The 15,517-nt window shown below is 42.7% G+C and overlaps 1 protein-coding gene across 1 annotated transcript in view; it reads left to right on the forward strand.

Moving 5' to 3' along the window:
• LOC309501913 (NACHT, LRR and PYD domains-containing protein 3-like) overlaps positions 1-15,517 on the forward strand; it is a 105,753-nt gene that overhangs the window by 33,304 nt on the left and 56,932 nt on the right. The gene's annotated exons all lie outside the window — the stretch shown is intronic.

The raw sequence follows: 15,517 nt of genomic DNA on the forward strand, positions 1-15,517 counted from the left end.
ATTTCTCAGTTTTGACATAGAGTTGATTCTCCAGTAGACGGGATAATACTGCACGCACATGAGTAACATGTTCAGTCTCTGTCTTGGAATAAACCAAAATGTTGTCGATGTAGGCAATAACAAACTTGTTCATGAAGTCCTTGAAAATTTCATTTATAAAGGACTGAAAGACAGCTGGGGCGTTGGCTAACCCATAGGGCATTACCTGGTACTCGAAGTGCCCCCTAGTGGTGAGAAATGTGGTCTTCCATTCATCACCTTCTTTGATCCTGATGAGATTATATGCGCTTCGTAGGTCTAGTTTGGTGTAAATGGTGGCCTCTCGTAGTTGTTCCAGAGCCGGAGGTACCAAAGGCAAGTGATAGCGGAATTTTACTGTGACATTGTTAAGTCCACGGTAATCTATGCAGGGTCTTAAACCACCATCTTTTTTACTCACGAAGAAGAACCCGGCGGCTGCAGGAGATGTGGATGGACGAATGAACCCAGAGTCTAAAGCTTCCTCAATGTATTCCTCCATAGCCTGATCCTCAATCCTGGACAATGGGTAAACTCTGCTTTTGGGAGGCATGGCATTGGGAAGCAAATCAATGGCGCAATCCCATGGACGATGTGGAGGAAGTTGTGTGGCCTTAGTCTTGCTGAAAACTTAAGACAAATCTTGATATTGACTGGGGATGGATACTTTTACCTGGGTTTCGGGACTCTCAATGCTTGTGGTGAGACATGGTTGTGGCTGAATTGAAAGGCAGTTCATCAAACAGAATGGAGACCAGTGAGTTAATTCCCCTTGGAACCAGGAAATGGAAGGATCGTGGATGGTGAGCCAAGGAAATCCTAAGATGACTTCGTATTTGGGTGAATCAACGACATACAAGGTGATGTTTTCTTGATGGAACAAACCGGTTTGAAGTTTCAAGGTTTTTGTTTGACATTGGATACCTTGATTGATGAGAGTGTCGTCGATAGCTTTGATCTGAATGGGTGGAATGCATGGTTGGGTAGGAATATTATACTTCTGAATTATGTCCTTGTTGATGATATTCAGAGCTGCTCCAGAGTCAATCAGCGCTGTGAGATCAAGAGACAGAGTATCAGTTCTTATGGTGACGGGTAGTGTAAGCGACTTATTTTTAAGGACAGAGAAATTGTGAATATTTACCCCTGTTGAAGACTTGACCTTGAGTGGGCAACCGGTACTGCGATGGCCTGGTTCACCGCAGTAGAAGCACAGATGATTTTGTCGACGTCTTGCTCGTTCCTCTTCCGTCAATCGAGAGACGTTAAGTTGCATGGGTTCAACAGATGATTTTTCAACTGTGAGGTGGCTAATAGGGTAATTATTATAAACTGTTCTGTTAGTACGTTGCTTGGGAGTCTGTCTCATGAGATTGTCGATCTTGATGGTGAGATTAACAAGTTCTGAAAATGATAAATCCTCTCTACGACAGGCGAGTTCAGTTTGCAGATCAACATTGAGACTGTTGTAAAAGGTAGCTTTAAGAGAGACATCATTCCATCCACTCTGAGCTGCCAGTGTGCGAAACTCAATAGCATAATCAGCTGCGGTGCGGTTACCTTGTTTTGCATTAATAAGTTGTGTTGAAATATCCCTGCCCCCTGCAGGATATTCGAAAACTTCTTGAAGTTGATGCAAAAAATACTCAGTGGATTTCTTGAGTTGTGTATCGCTATCCCACACCGCTGAAGCCCAATCGAGGGCTTTTCCCGTAAGCAAAGTCATGAGAAATGCACATCTCTTTTCCTCAGATTCAAATCGATCTTCTTGGAACTCAAAATATAGCTTTACTTGTTGAATGAATCCCTTGCATTGTTCAGCAGAGCCATCAAACTTATTAGGAAGAGCAAAGCTTACCGTTTGAGGCGTTGGAGGAGGAAGAGATCGTACGTAGTGCGTCAGGTGTTCGTTGACTGATTGTAGCTTTGCAAGTTGTTCCTGATAATTCTTCAGAACCTCGTTTTGGTAAGCGAATGCGGCTTGCAAGTTGGAAACCTCCGCTGGATTCATGGTAGGCGAAGTATTCTGTAACATGGACGCTGAGGCGGCATTAGAATCCATATGTGGAAGTTTATTGAAAATATAAAACAACAAACACGTGGAAACAGGCAGAGGGTCGATAACAGTAAAGCAGTCCGATCTTTCGACAATCCAAGGAATAATCCAAGAGACGTTAGTGAGAAACCAGGCAGAGAAGTCAAACCTTGAGATCAGTCCACACAAGCAAACAATCCAGAAAGGGAAATCCGTAAAATCAATGGTCAGAGAACTAGGCAGAATCATACACATGCAGACAATCAGAATATCAGGAAAAACGCTTTGCGATGTGAAAGCACATGGTCACAGCTTAAGTAGTCCTAAACAGGAAGTGAATGTAGAAGCAGCAGAGGGAGCGCTCAGTCAGTACTCGGGGTGATGGCTCCCTCTGCTGGCTTGGCATTACAGGCGCACGCTGTATCGCCTCACTGATCAAGTGCAAAATAAACTATGAGCATGCAACGCCGTTACGTTGTAAATTACACGAAATAAAAGTAATGCAGGTAGCCTATGATTTTCATTCTATTCATCAGGAGCAGTTTCCATGTTTCATTAACAGTTATTGTTAATATTGTGTATTCACCATGGTAACTGTCGTTTCCATATTAACCCCAAAATGCCACTATTTTTCTTTGTGTTATTTTTTTATATTTTTAAATGACTGTAGTGGCTCATACCAACATTGTATTAACAAAAAACTAGTTTGGGACTGCTATTTAATAGCTTTAGCATGGGCCTAATGTTTATTTATTAGTACTAGTCTTTACTATTAGTCATATTCTTACAATTTATGTTAAGTAAAGGGGAAAAGTACTTGTGTGTGTTGTGTGAAAAATTTTGTGTAAACATGTGTTATAATTTGCCTATATATAATACAAATATATAGCCTATATATACACTCACCTAAAGGATTATTAGGAACACCATACTAATACTGTGTTTGACCCCCTTTCGCCTTCAGAACTGCCTTAATTCTACGTGGCATTGATTCAACAAGGTGCTGAAAGCATTCTTTAGAAATGTTGGCCCATATTGATAGGATAGCATCTTGCAGTTGATGGAGACTTGTGGGATGCACATCCAGGGCACAAAGCTCCCGTTCCACCACATCCCAAAGATGCTCTATTGGGTTGAGATCTGGTGACTGTGGGGGCCATTTTAGTACAGTGAACTCATTGTCATATTCAAGAAACCAATTTGAAATGATTCGAGCTTTGTGACATGGTGCATTATCCTGCTGGAAGTAGCCATCAGAGGATGGGTACATGGTGGTCATAAAGGGATGGACATGGTCAGAAACAATGCTCAGGTAGGCCGTGGCATTTAAACGATGCCCAATTGGCACTAAGGGGCCTAAAGTGTGCCAAGAAAACATCCCCCACACCATTACACCACCACCACCAGCCTGCACAGTGGTAACAAGGCATGATGGATCCATGTTCTCATTCTGTTTACGCCAAATTCAGACCAGGCAACATTTTTCCAGTCTTCAACTGTCCAATTTTGGTGAGCTCGAGCAAATTGTAGCCTCTTTTTCCTATTTGTAGTGGAGATGAGTGGGGTCTTCTGCTGTTGTAGCCCATCCGCCTCAAGGTTGTGTGTGTTGTGGCTTCACAAATGCTTTGCTGCATACCTCGGTTGTAACGAGTGGTTATTTCAGTCAAAGTTGCTCTTCTATCAGCTTGAATCCGTCGGCCCATTCTCCTCTGACCTCTAGCATCAACAAGGCATTTTCGCCCACAGGACTGTCGCATACTGGATGTTTTTCCCTTTTCACACCATTCTTTGTAAACCCTAGAAATTGTTGTGCGTGAAAATCCCAGTAACTGAGCAGATTGTGAAATACTCAGACCGGCCCGTCTGGCACCAACAACCATGCCACGCTCAAAATTGCTTAAATCACCTTTCTTTCCCATTCTGACATTCAGTTTGGAGTTCAGGAGATTGTCTTGACCAGGACCACACCCCTAAATGCATTGAAGCAACTGCCATGTGATTGGTTGATTAGATAATTGCATTAATGAGAAATTGAACAGGTGTTCCTAATAATCCTTTAGGTGAGTGTATATACAGTATATATATAAAATATATTATATACTTTAAATAATAATTTGCCTATATATATATATATATATATATATATATATATGTATATATATTATATATATATATAGGCAAATTATAACACGTTTACACAAAATTTGTTAACACACACAAGTACTTTTCTTAGCAAAATGGGGGGAGAATGGCAAACCTTTTAGTTCGTGGACTATAAAAATCAAACAGCCAGGTACGTGTCTTTGCACAGTATGTCACAGGAGACTTCAATATGGCAATAATGGCAAAAAAGTTCTAGGTCGCCATCAATCAGAAGCTAGTCACAATGCTGCCGTTCGTGCTCTACAGTATGCTCCCTGCCTGGTTTTCATAGATTAAAATAGCTTTTAAAATACGCCTACTGGCGATATTAACCCTCTGAGGTCTGAGCTGTTTTCTGGCCCTGGAGGTGTTCTGACATGCTCTGACTTTTGTGCTTATTTCTGTTACTTGTGACATTGTCATGGCTAAAGTCTTATTACACTGTATTTAGCACAAACTCTGCTACAATAATATATCAGCAGCATGTGTGTAAAAGTTTGTAGTTTTGCTGCAAAATCTTCATACTTCCACAACAAGAACAACAGCTCCTCCAACACACGATTACTCTTCAAGACATTCAACTCTCTCCTCTGTCCACCCTTCACCACCACCCGCCTCCTCCTTAACTGCTGACGATTTTGCGAACTTCTTCACCAACAAAACAACAGCTATCAGCAGTCAGTTCTCAGCTCCACACACACAGGAACCCAGACCGACCCCTTCCACAGCCAATATCCCTCTGTCCTCCTTTTCTTCGCTAACCGAGGAAGAAGTATCTACACTTCTCCTCTCCAGTCACCCTACCACCTGCCCTCTTGACCCCATCCCCTCACACCTTCTACAAGCCATCTCTCCCACACTTCTACCATCACTCACACACATCATCAACTCATCCCTCCATACTGGCACCTTCCCTACAGCATTCAAGCAGGCTCGGGTTACTCCACTGCTCAAAAAAACACATCATTTGTAGAGAATTACAGACCTATCTCTCTCCTACCATTCATTGCGAAGACACTTGAAAGAGCTGTCTTCAACCAACTAACATCCTTCTTGTCTCTAAACAACCAGCTGGATGTCAACCAATCTGGCTTCAAGAAAGGGCATTTAACTGAGACTGCATTACTGTAAGTCACAGAAGCCCTACGGATCGCAAAAGCTGCTTCCAAATCTTCAGTCCTCATTCTCCTGGATCTGTCTGCTGCCTTCGACACTGTGAATCATCAGATCCTTCTGTCCACCCTCTCAACACTGGGCTTCACTCCACTGGTTTGAGTCCTATCTCACAGGTAGGTCCTTCAAGGTCGCATGGAGAGGTGAGGTATCCAGAGCACATCAGCTGACCACAGGTGTTCCCCAGGGTTCAGTTCTTGGTCCCCTCCTCTTCTCCATCTACACCACATCACTGGGACACATCATACAGGCACACGGTTTTTCCTACCACTGCTATGCTGATGACACGCAGCTCTTCCTCTCATTTCAACCAGATGATCCCACAGTAGCTGCACGGGTCTCAAGCTGTCTGGTGGACATCTCCACATGGATGAAGGAACATCACCTGCAGCTCAACCTGGCAAAGACTGAGCTTCTCGTCCTCCCTGCCAATCCGTCTCTACAGCACGACTTCACCATCCAGCTAGAGTCATCATTAATCACCCCATCAAGATCGGTCAGAAATCTTGGAGTAACGTTTGATGACCAGCTGACCTTCACAGATCACATTTCAAAGACAGCTCGATCATGCAGGTTTGCACTGCACAACATCAGGAAGATCAGGCCCTTCCTAACTGAGCATGCAACACAACTTATCGTCCAGGCCCTGGTCATCTCTAGGCTTGACTACTGCAATGCTCTTCTGGCTGGACTTCCAGCATGTGCAACCAAACCCCTACAGATGATCCAGAATGCTGCAGCTCGTCTTGTCTTCAACGAGCCCAAGAGGGCCCACGTCACTCCTCTGTTCATCTCTCTGCACTGGCTACCTCTCGCTGCTCGCATCAAGTTCAAGGCACTGACGCTTGCTTACAGATCTATCACAGGCTCAGCTCCCTCCTACTTTCACTCACTCCTACGAGTCTACATCCCTACCAGACACCTACGATCGGTCAACGAGCGACGTCTCGTGGTTCCATCACAGAAAGCCACAAAACCACTTTCCAGAACATTCTCATTCACAGTTCCATGCTGGTGGAACGCTATCCCCACCCTCATCCGGAATGCAGAATCCCTGACAACATTCAAAAGACAGCTGAAAACCCATCTCTTCCGTGAGCACTTAACCTTATATAAAAAAAAAAATATATAAAAAAAATAATATATATATATATATATATATATATATATTTCCTTTCCCTTTGAAACATCACTTATCAGGCTTATGCTACTCTCAATAATACCTGAACTTCGTATTTTGAGCACTTCTTGCGTTGTTGTTGCTTTTGACTCTTTATGATGAATCGCTGAATTTAGTCCTAATTTGTAAGTCGCTTTGGATAAAAGCGTCTGCTAAATGACTAAATGTAAATGTAGTTTTGAGATAATGACATTTATGCGTGGTTTGTGAAAATACCCAAAAAAATTGTCACTGAAATAAGGCCATGAAACCTATACTGATTATTTCTTCACAAGACTTTTGAAAATTGTATCACGTAGCCTAGAATATTTGCTCCAAAACTATGTGAAAATCACCCTGACTGCTCATTCAGAAAAGACAATATATTGATTTAAAATTTCTAAGACGTGTTTTGTGTGAGAAAGCCATATGCGAAGAGGCGTGATCATCTCATGAATATGTAAGCCTTCAACACCTGAGAAAGACAAAGACACTCCCCTAACTGCCCTATTAGGAGTGATCAGGCCCTGTCATTCAGAGCAACCTTGCACAAAGAATGAGGAGATTTAAAAAAGAATGGCTTTTAGATTGTTTGGATTTATTTACAACACAACATAATCCAAAAATACACAACAAATGACAAAAGAGCACATTGAACACATGATCCAAAGACAGAGACCTTTGTGCCATTCCTAAAAACATTGTACATACCTTTCATTTCCAAGGTGTTTGATTTTCACTTTACCATGTTCATGTACAGAGACTCAGAGCAGGACTCAGTGGCATCTGGTCCCTGAAAGAAAAGAAAAAAAGTGAACATACTGGTATCAAGAAAAACTAGGCCTGCACGATTTTGGGAATACATTTTAGATTTTTCTGGTTAAAATTGCTTTTTAAAATTCACAGAATACACACACAAATGTTTCCAACAATATATAATATAATGAACACCAGGTTTGTTGTGCCTTGTAGGCATAGGCTATGCGCAGTGCTGCATAAAATAATAATAACAATAACCTATAGCAGCCTATAAATCTTTCATAAATCTAAGAATTTCAGTAACAACTATGCTAGAGAAAAATATATTGATTACCATATGTTACTTCAAATGTTTCCATTCGTTATGATGATATGAAATGAGATAATAGTAAAAATATAAAGCCTATTGTTTGGTGCATTTTGCTTTTCAAACGCGATCATGCTCCAAAATATGTGACCAGTCACGGAAAGTAGGGACACAAGTCGGTTCTGGGGCATTTTGAGTTATTCACATATTCTGAAAGTGTAGTATTCAAGCTTTCCAACGATGTGTAACACATGTAAATCTGATAATATTTGGAGAAGTTGTGGCCATTTGAAGGTAGGCACTCAAAAAAAACTGAAATGGTAGAAATCTGCTTCTAAAGATTGGCGAGTTCTCGCCCTTCTGGGAATGACAATAGGGCTCATTTACATCTCATTTAGATAAGTCATACCCCCTGTAAAGCTCCCCCGTCTCCCCCTCCCCCCTGAATGTACCAATTCTACAAATTCTCGAAATAAAACATCTCCAGTTAACTGGCAGAGCATTCATTTCGTTCGTTTTTTAAATAAGATACTAGCGCTGAAATGTGTTTTTTTTTTTTTAATCAAGTGATCAAAGTGCTCGTTGCCGCTGCGATCAGTGGCGCAGATAGGCTACAGTGTTTACTCGTGTGGCTCGCGCACACACTGCATTGTCTTCACTCGACGCGCGCTTCAATCCGTTGCGGATACTCTCTATTCGTTCTGTTGAAATAACAAAATAATTCAAACGTTTGCGTGTCCCTGCTTGATATACAACCACTGATGAACATAATCGTTTTGATGAGAGAAAAAAAACTATGCGAAAAAAGAAAAAAAAAAATCCATACAAGGGCGGATTCGAACTCTCAACCTCTGACATGGCTGGCGAAAGCTCTACCACTGTACTATTCATATACACGTTAATTAAATGGGCGGATCTATGTATTGGCACTGACAACATGTATTACGCTACATCTCATTAAACGACAAATGAAACCCCATGTAACCTATTATTTAAATCGATTGCTGGACATCGTAATGTTATTGCCGTCCATGTTCATTGAATTTTGAAATCAGATAGAGCCGGCCAGAGCGCTGCATAATAAGTAGCCACGGCTTATTCAGTATGGAAATACACACCGAGAATGACACGCCCCTATTGCGTGCTAGAATCTCCGAAAAACAAGCCGATTTCAAAATCAAAATGTACGCTTTTAAATATACCAATACTGCTATCTCAAACATGGAGAGGCTTCTTCGTGATCTCAACTAACAGATTCTGCAAAAAAACGAAAATCACCAATTTTGAAAAAAAACGCTTCTTTCTCATTTTGCTCGAAAGTTGTGCTGCCGACTTGTGTCCCTGGTTTCCGTGACGGGTCACATATGATACATTCAAACGCGATCGCGCTCCAAAGTATGATACATTCAAACGCGATCGCGCTCCAATATATGAAACATTATGGTTACCATATTTTACATATCTACGTTTGAGCAGATATACACAAACAGTATTTAACAGTAAACACGGGTCTAAATATTATAATATTCACCATATATCTAGCAACAGTTCAACTGCAATGTGAAGTTTATGCAACAATACCATAAACTAATAAGTAAGAATTTCTTACCTTACATCTTTCTTGTCTTCAAATCGAGTTCTTCTTCTTCTGAGGTAAATACAATGTAAGCTCACAGCGCGTCTTCCAAACTCGATGAAAAGCAGAGACTTGTGAAGTGTTTTGGTGTTTTGTGTTTGAGGTAACGAGGGCGTTCGCGTTCCATGTGGAGATTTGCATGTGAATCTCTTTTGCGCGAGTGGGCGTGGTCGAATTAAAACAAATTACGTTTTGATTTTTATACAAATTACATAAACAGAGAATATTTGTTTTCAGTTTGAATCCGATCATTTAAAAGTACACAGTTAAATGTTTATAAAGGTATATGGCTCATAAATGTGTGAGAAGTATTCGCTGAGTTTTGTTTCAGTTTATAGACGTGCTCAAGAAAAAAAAGTTCACCGCGACGGAGAGGGAGAACGCACACCCTGTTTATTTTCTTTATTTTACAAAAGCACAATGTTTTGATTTGATTGTAAGTGGACACATACAAAAGTAGAAAAAAAAATGTTATATTTCTTTTTTCTGTATGACCATAAATGACGGAGTAATTTAAGTTTATTGTGCTACAATGTGAAGAAAATCCAGCAAAACGCGGGGGCGCGTTTGCCGACCTCAGAGGGTTAAAGTGGTTTAAAACGTCTCACCTTGAAACGCTATTGGTCTCGATTATTTAAAAAGTTAAAGGAATATGACTTGGCCTAAAAAAAAAAAATTCAGTCAGAAGAATTTTTTTCACTTTAACCCTCTGGGGTCTGAGGGGTTTTTGGGGTCCTTGAGATGTTCTGACATGCCCTGACATTTGTACTTTCTTCAGTTGCTTATAAACATATTAATGGCAAAGGTGTAATTACACTCTATTTATGTAATGTTGCTGAGGAAGACAGACGAAGACGAGGATCTAAACGCAGGGTGATTTAATAAAGTAACACAAAACAGAGAACACAGCACTCAAAGAACAAAAGAACAAAAGAACAAAAGAACAAAACCTTGGGAATCACAGAGAGATTACACGTACAACAACAACTGACAAAGTAACAAGTGAAACACAAGGGCTATAAATACACAGGGACCAACAAGCTAAACAAGATAACAAGGGGGTGTGGCTAATTAGAAACACCTGGGAAGACTAATAAACTAGAAAACTACAAAGGACTACAAAACATGGCACAGAACAGGAAATAACAAGTCCACACAAGACAAGGGGAACACAAGACAGGAATCATGACAGAGCCCCCCCTTTAAGGAGCGGATTCCAGACGCTCCACACACAAAAATAAATAAAGGTCAAGGAGGGTGGTGGAGCAGAGGTGGAACGGGGGAGGGATGGAGGGCCAGGTCCGTGGAATGGAAGAGGACCTGGAGACTGCGGCAAGACGGGAGACCAGGGCGGAGCAGGCAGTGCAGGCGACCAGGGCGGAGCAGGCTGTGCAGGCGACCAGGGCGGAGCAGGCTGTGCAGGCGACCAGGGCGGAGCAGGCTGTGCAGGCGACCAGGGCGGAGCAGGCTGTGTAGGCGACCAGGGCGGAGCAGGCGGTGCAGGCGACCAGGGCGGAGCAGGCTGTGCAGGCGACCAGGGCAGAGCAGGCGGTGCAGGCGACCAGGGCGGAGCAGGCGGTGCAGGCAACCAGGGCGGAGCAGGCGGTTCAGGCGGCCAGGGCAGAGACGACCTTTCAGGCGGCCAGGGCAGAGACGACCCTTCAGGCGGCCAGGGCGGAGACGACCCTTCAGGCGGCCAGGGCGGAGACGACCCTTCAGGCGGCCAGGGAGGAGACGACCCTTCAGGCGGCCAGGGAGGAGACGACCCTTCAGGCGGCCAGGGCGGAGACGCCCCTGCAGGCGACCATGGCACAGGAACAGACACCGGCTCAGGCACAGGAACAGACACCGGCTCAGGCACAGGAACAGACACCAGCTCAGGCACAGGAACAGACACCGGCTCAGGCACAGGAACAGACACCGGCTCAGGCACAGTAACAGACACAGGCTCGGCGGCGGCCATCTTGTCCGAAGACACTGGCTCGGCGGAGACCATCTTGTCCTGAGACACTGGTTCGGCTGTGGCGGTGGCCATATTGTCCGGAGACACTGGCTCGGCGGAGACCATCTTGTCTTGAGACACTGGTTCGGCGGCAGCGGCCATCTTGTCCGGAGACACTGGCTCAGCGGGCGTGACGTGAACAGTCTCTGGATCGGCAGACGTGACCTGAACAGTCTCTGGATCGGCAGACGTGACGTGAACAGTCTCTGGATCGGCAGACGTGACCTGAACAGTCTCTGGATCGGCAGACGTGACCTTGACAGTCTCTGGATCGGCAGACGTGACCTGAACAGTAGGGATGAGCGAGTACAGCATTATCTGTATCTGTATCTGTATCTGTTAACCATATGAATTATCTGTATCTGTACTCGGACTGGGCGGGGCCTAACCCGGAAGTGGGCGGGATTTAACCCGGAAGTGGGTCGGGTTGACTTAAAATGGGCGGGGCTTTAACCGGTATGTTATTTTAAGCATGCAATTGATATGGGTTGATCAGAAATTGTTATATTTATTGCTGATTAGAAAACTATTTACATGACAGCATCAGCAATGAGCTTCAGATCAATGGTTTTGATCACGATAACAAACTAACTATATACAGAACAAGTTTTGCAACAATGAATACAACACATGTGGTTGCAATTATGAAGTTAAATGTAATGAACAAGAGTTTTCATCTCAACATAACTTTCTTTTTTTATGATCAGTGTGATTTTTTTTTTTTTGGTTCTTTTTTGGTTCTTTTTTTTTTTTTTTACACCAGGTATGTGTGTGTGTGTGAGTGTGTGTGAGTGAATGAGTGAGTAAGAGAGAGACAGAGAGAGAGAGAGAAAGAGAGAGAGGGGGGCGGGGGGGACTGTGTTCTACTGATCAAATAGTCCGACGCTGTTTTTCAGATCTGCATTGACTTTAACCCCCTGAGGTCTACGGTATCGCCGGCGATACCAGCTCGCTTTTTTTTTATTAGTGTAAAAGAAACTCATAAATACTCTGTTGACTTTGATTTTCCATAGGAGTTTCATACATCAATCGATTCTGTTAAATGTGTATTATTTTTGTGTATACTCACAATAAAAACAAAGTGTTGTGCTTTTTGCCAAATAAAGAAAAATAAACACGAAGCGAGTTCTGCCTTCTCTCTGCCAGTGTAGTCCATTCTGAAACGCGTCCGAAAATTAACAATAACTCAGCGAATACTCAGTCAAACAGACATACAGACACACAGGCATGAAGCTTGAATTCTCTCCTTTTAAATGAAGTAATTTATATAAAAAACAAATATTCTCATCTTGTGAAATCTGTATTAAAAGAGAGCGATTCCAGTCGAGCTCATCTCATCTCATTACGTTATAATCGGCCCCGCCCACGGAGAGCGCGCGCTATTCAAACGCAAATGGCTGAGGCAATCCTGTGAACGCCCCCATCAGCTCGAGAAAACACACAAGTTTATTTAGATCATTGTTTACACCGTCTTGCAGCGCTGTAAGGAATAATACTAATGGAAAATGTCCCTCAGAAGTGCGGGTATATCGAGGAGCGAGCTGAGGAATACAAGTAAGTTTTTTCCTTCTCACGTGAATTTCTTCACGTGGGTTTCTGTTTATGAATGAATAAACGGCAGAGATGCGCGCTGTTTACCACAGCTGGCAAAGACAGTTTAAATTTAAATCGCGTGTGTGAATGAATGATGATGTTTTAGCAAACTGCATTGCTATACTGAGATAAGTAAACATCGACTGAATGTTGAAATAAAATGTAGGCTATTTGTATAAGCAACGTATTAAACTGCAAATTAACAATATGCCCTAATATTTCATGAAAACAACGTTACAGTCAGACGAAATATGAAAGACAACATTTTGTTGACTAGATTTGGGTACAGTTTTTACTGTAGAATATACTGCCACATCAAATAAGCTTTTGTTTAGCAATTTCTATATATAAAATACTATTTTTGTCAAAAATAAAGTCATCAACTAAGATGTTAGCTGTTCCAATGTTGGTTATATTCAAACTAATGAATACATAGATAAAATGTAGGCCTATAATAATTTTTTTTACAAAGAAAGAGTACACTTGAAATATTGTTGAAATTGTAATTATTGTTGTAATTGTAACCGTTTTAATAAAATAGCAAAACATATTTACAAGATAGATGTAAGCAAAATCTTAAATGGTCAATATAAGTCTTCTTCTAAATATATCTTTTGTCCTTGCATTGTGGCTCAGTCAGTGTCACACCTGAGTGAATGGCTAATTATGCAGAGTGGGTGTATTCTCAGGTGTAAACCACTCCTCGTTCACGCCCCCTCGCATATTGGCTTTCCAAGCAAAACCTGTTTTACATCAATTTAAATCAATGTATGGTTTTATGTGAACGATAAAGCAAGACTATTTTCACATAATTTTGAAGAAAAAACTATAGGCGACGACATCCATTAGTCAAAAGTCTTATTGCCACATATTTAGTATGTGTTTTGTGGCCTTATTTCAAAAACTTTAATTTTTAGTTTTTTCGATAACCACGCATAAACATTATTCTCTCAAAAATGAAAACATGTACATACATCTGGCTCACATATTATTGTAGTCCTGTTTGTGCTATATAGAGTGAATTTACACCTTTGCCATTAATATGTTTATAAGCAACTGAAAAAAGCACAAATGTCAGAGCATGTCAGAACACCCCCAGGGCCCAAAAAAACGATCAGACTCCAGAGGGTTAATGAAGACCAGTTGTTCCACATGGCTAGGGTCTAAGTTTGCACGCTGTGGACTGACCACATTTCCAGCTGTGCTAAAAACACGCTCAGACTGGACACTTGTAGGTGGACAACTGAGATGCTGCAGTGCAAACCGTGTAAGATTGGGCCAGCACTGAAGCTTGCCTGACCAGTATTTCACTGGGTCATCGGTAAGGCTGATGTCCCCATCTGCCAGGTAGGCCTCCACATCACCTGATGGTAAATAATGTGTCCTCATTGGAATAGCCGATTTCTTTTTCTGCAGGAAAGACAAGACTGAAGTGCTGCTGGTGGCAGGTGTCTCTTCTGTGTTTCTTGCAGGTGTAGCCACAGGGTCACAGAGCTCCATCCTGAGGAGTAATGTCCTCTTCAGTGCCTCCACATCAACATTGTTTGGAAAACAGCTGGCCTTATATCTGGGGTCAAGGAGAGTGGCAAGCAGAAATGTGGAGTTTGCAAAAATTGGTTTGAAACGCCATTTTAGTTCTTTGCTCAGATTGGCTGCCAGTTTCCTTGCTGCTGTGCCTAACCTTTCCCTGGACTCAGCCGCAACATCTTCGCCCAGCCCCACTGTGGCATCCTGATCATCATCACCAGCCATGAACTGATCAGATTCATCCTCAGATTCCTCACCAGCATGCAGTGACCTGATGATGGAGCACAGGCCATGCAGGAGGGGGATGACCTCAGAGATGGAGGCGCTGTGTTTTGAGAGCGCCCGTGTGACCTCATCAAAAGAACTAAGAACAGTGAGCATGTCTGATGCTAACCCCTACTCATTTGGATAGATGATTGTTGGAGCTTTACCCATGTTAGACTCCTGTGTCATAATCTGCACAGCCCTGCGCTGCTCCACCAGCCGCTGGAGCATGTAGAACGTATAGTTCCACCTTGTTTTTACATCTGTTATGAACGTGTGCTGGGGGAGGTTCAACTGTGTTTGCAGCTCATGTAGTCTGTTGCTGGCTTTGCTTGAGCGATGAACATGGCCAGATATCCTCCTGGCTTTGGAGAGAAGGGATGTCACAACCCTGTCCTTCTCCAGTGCTTTGATCACCACCAAGTGAAGCGTATGGGACACGCAACGGATGTGCCCATATTCAGTCAAAGCTTTCACCATGTTCGCTGCATTATCTGAAACAACAAACCGTATTGTGACAGACTGACCAGCAGACTCTTCCCACTCTCTCATCTTTTCCTTAAGGCAGCACAGAATGTTGTTTGATGTGTGCTCAATGTCCAGCACACCAATATTTAGCAGCCCTGCTTTCCTCTGTACTGAAGCTTCCCCTACACGTTCACACCAGTGCCCAGTAAGACAGAGATATGCATGTGCGTTGTGATTGCTGGTCCAGAGATCTGTAGTGAGGTTGATGACACCTCCTTCAGCTGCCTTAAGTGACTGGACCAACTCCCCTCTCATTGCCTCATACAGCTCAGGCACTACAGTTCGACTGAAATAGTGCCTCGAAGATATCTTATACTTGGGCTCTAAAAAGCCAACAAGTTTCTTGAAGCCTCTCCTCTCCACCACAGAGAAAG

The sequence above is a fragment of the Leuciscus leuciscus genome, assembly GCF_965113295.1.
Source record: "Leuciscus leuciscus genome assembly, chromosome: 6".
Classification (NCBI taxonomy): domain Eukaryota; kingdom Metazoa; phylum Chordata; class Actinopteri; order Cypriniformes; family Leuciscidae; genus Leuciscus; species Leuciscus leuciscus.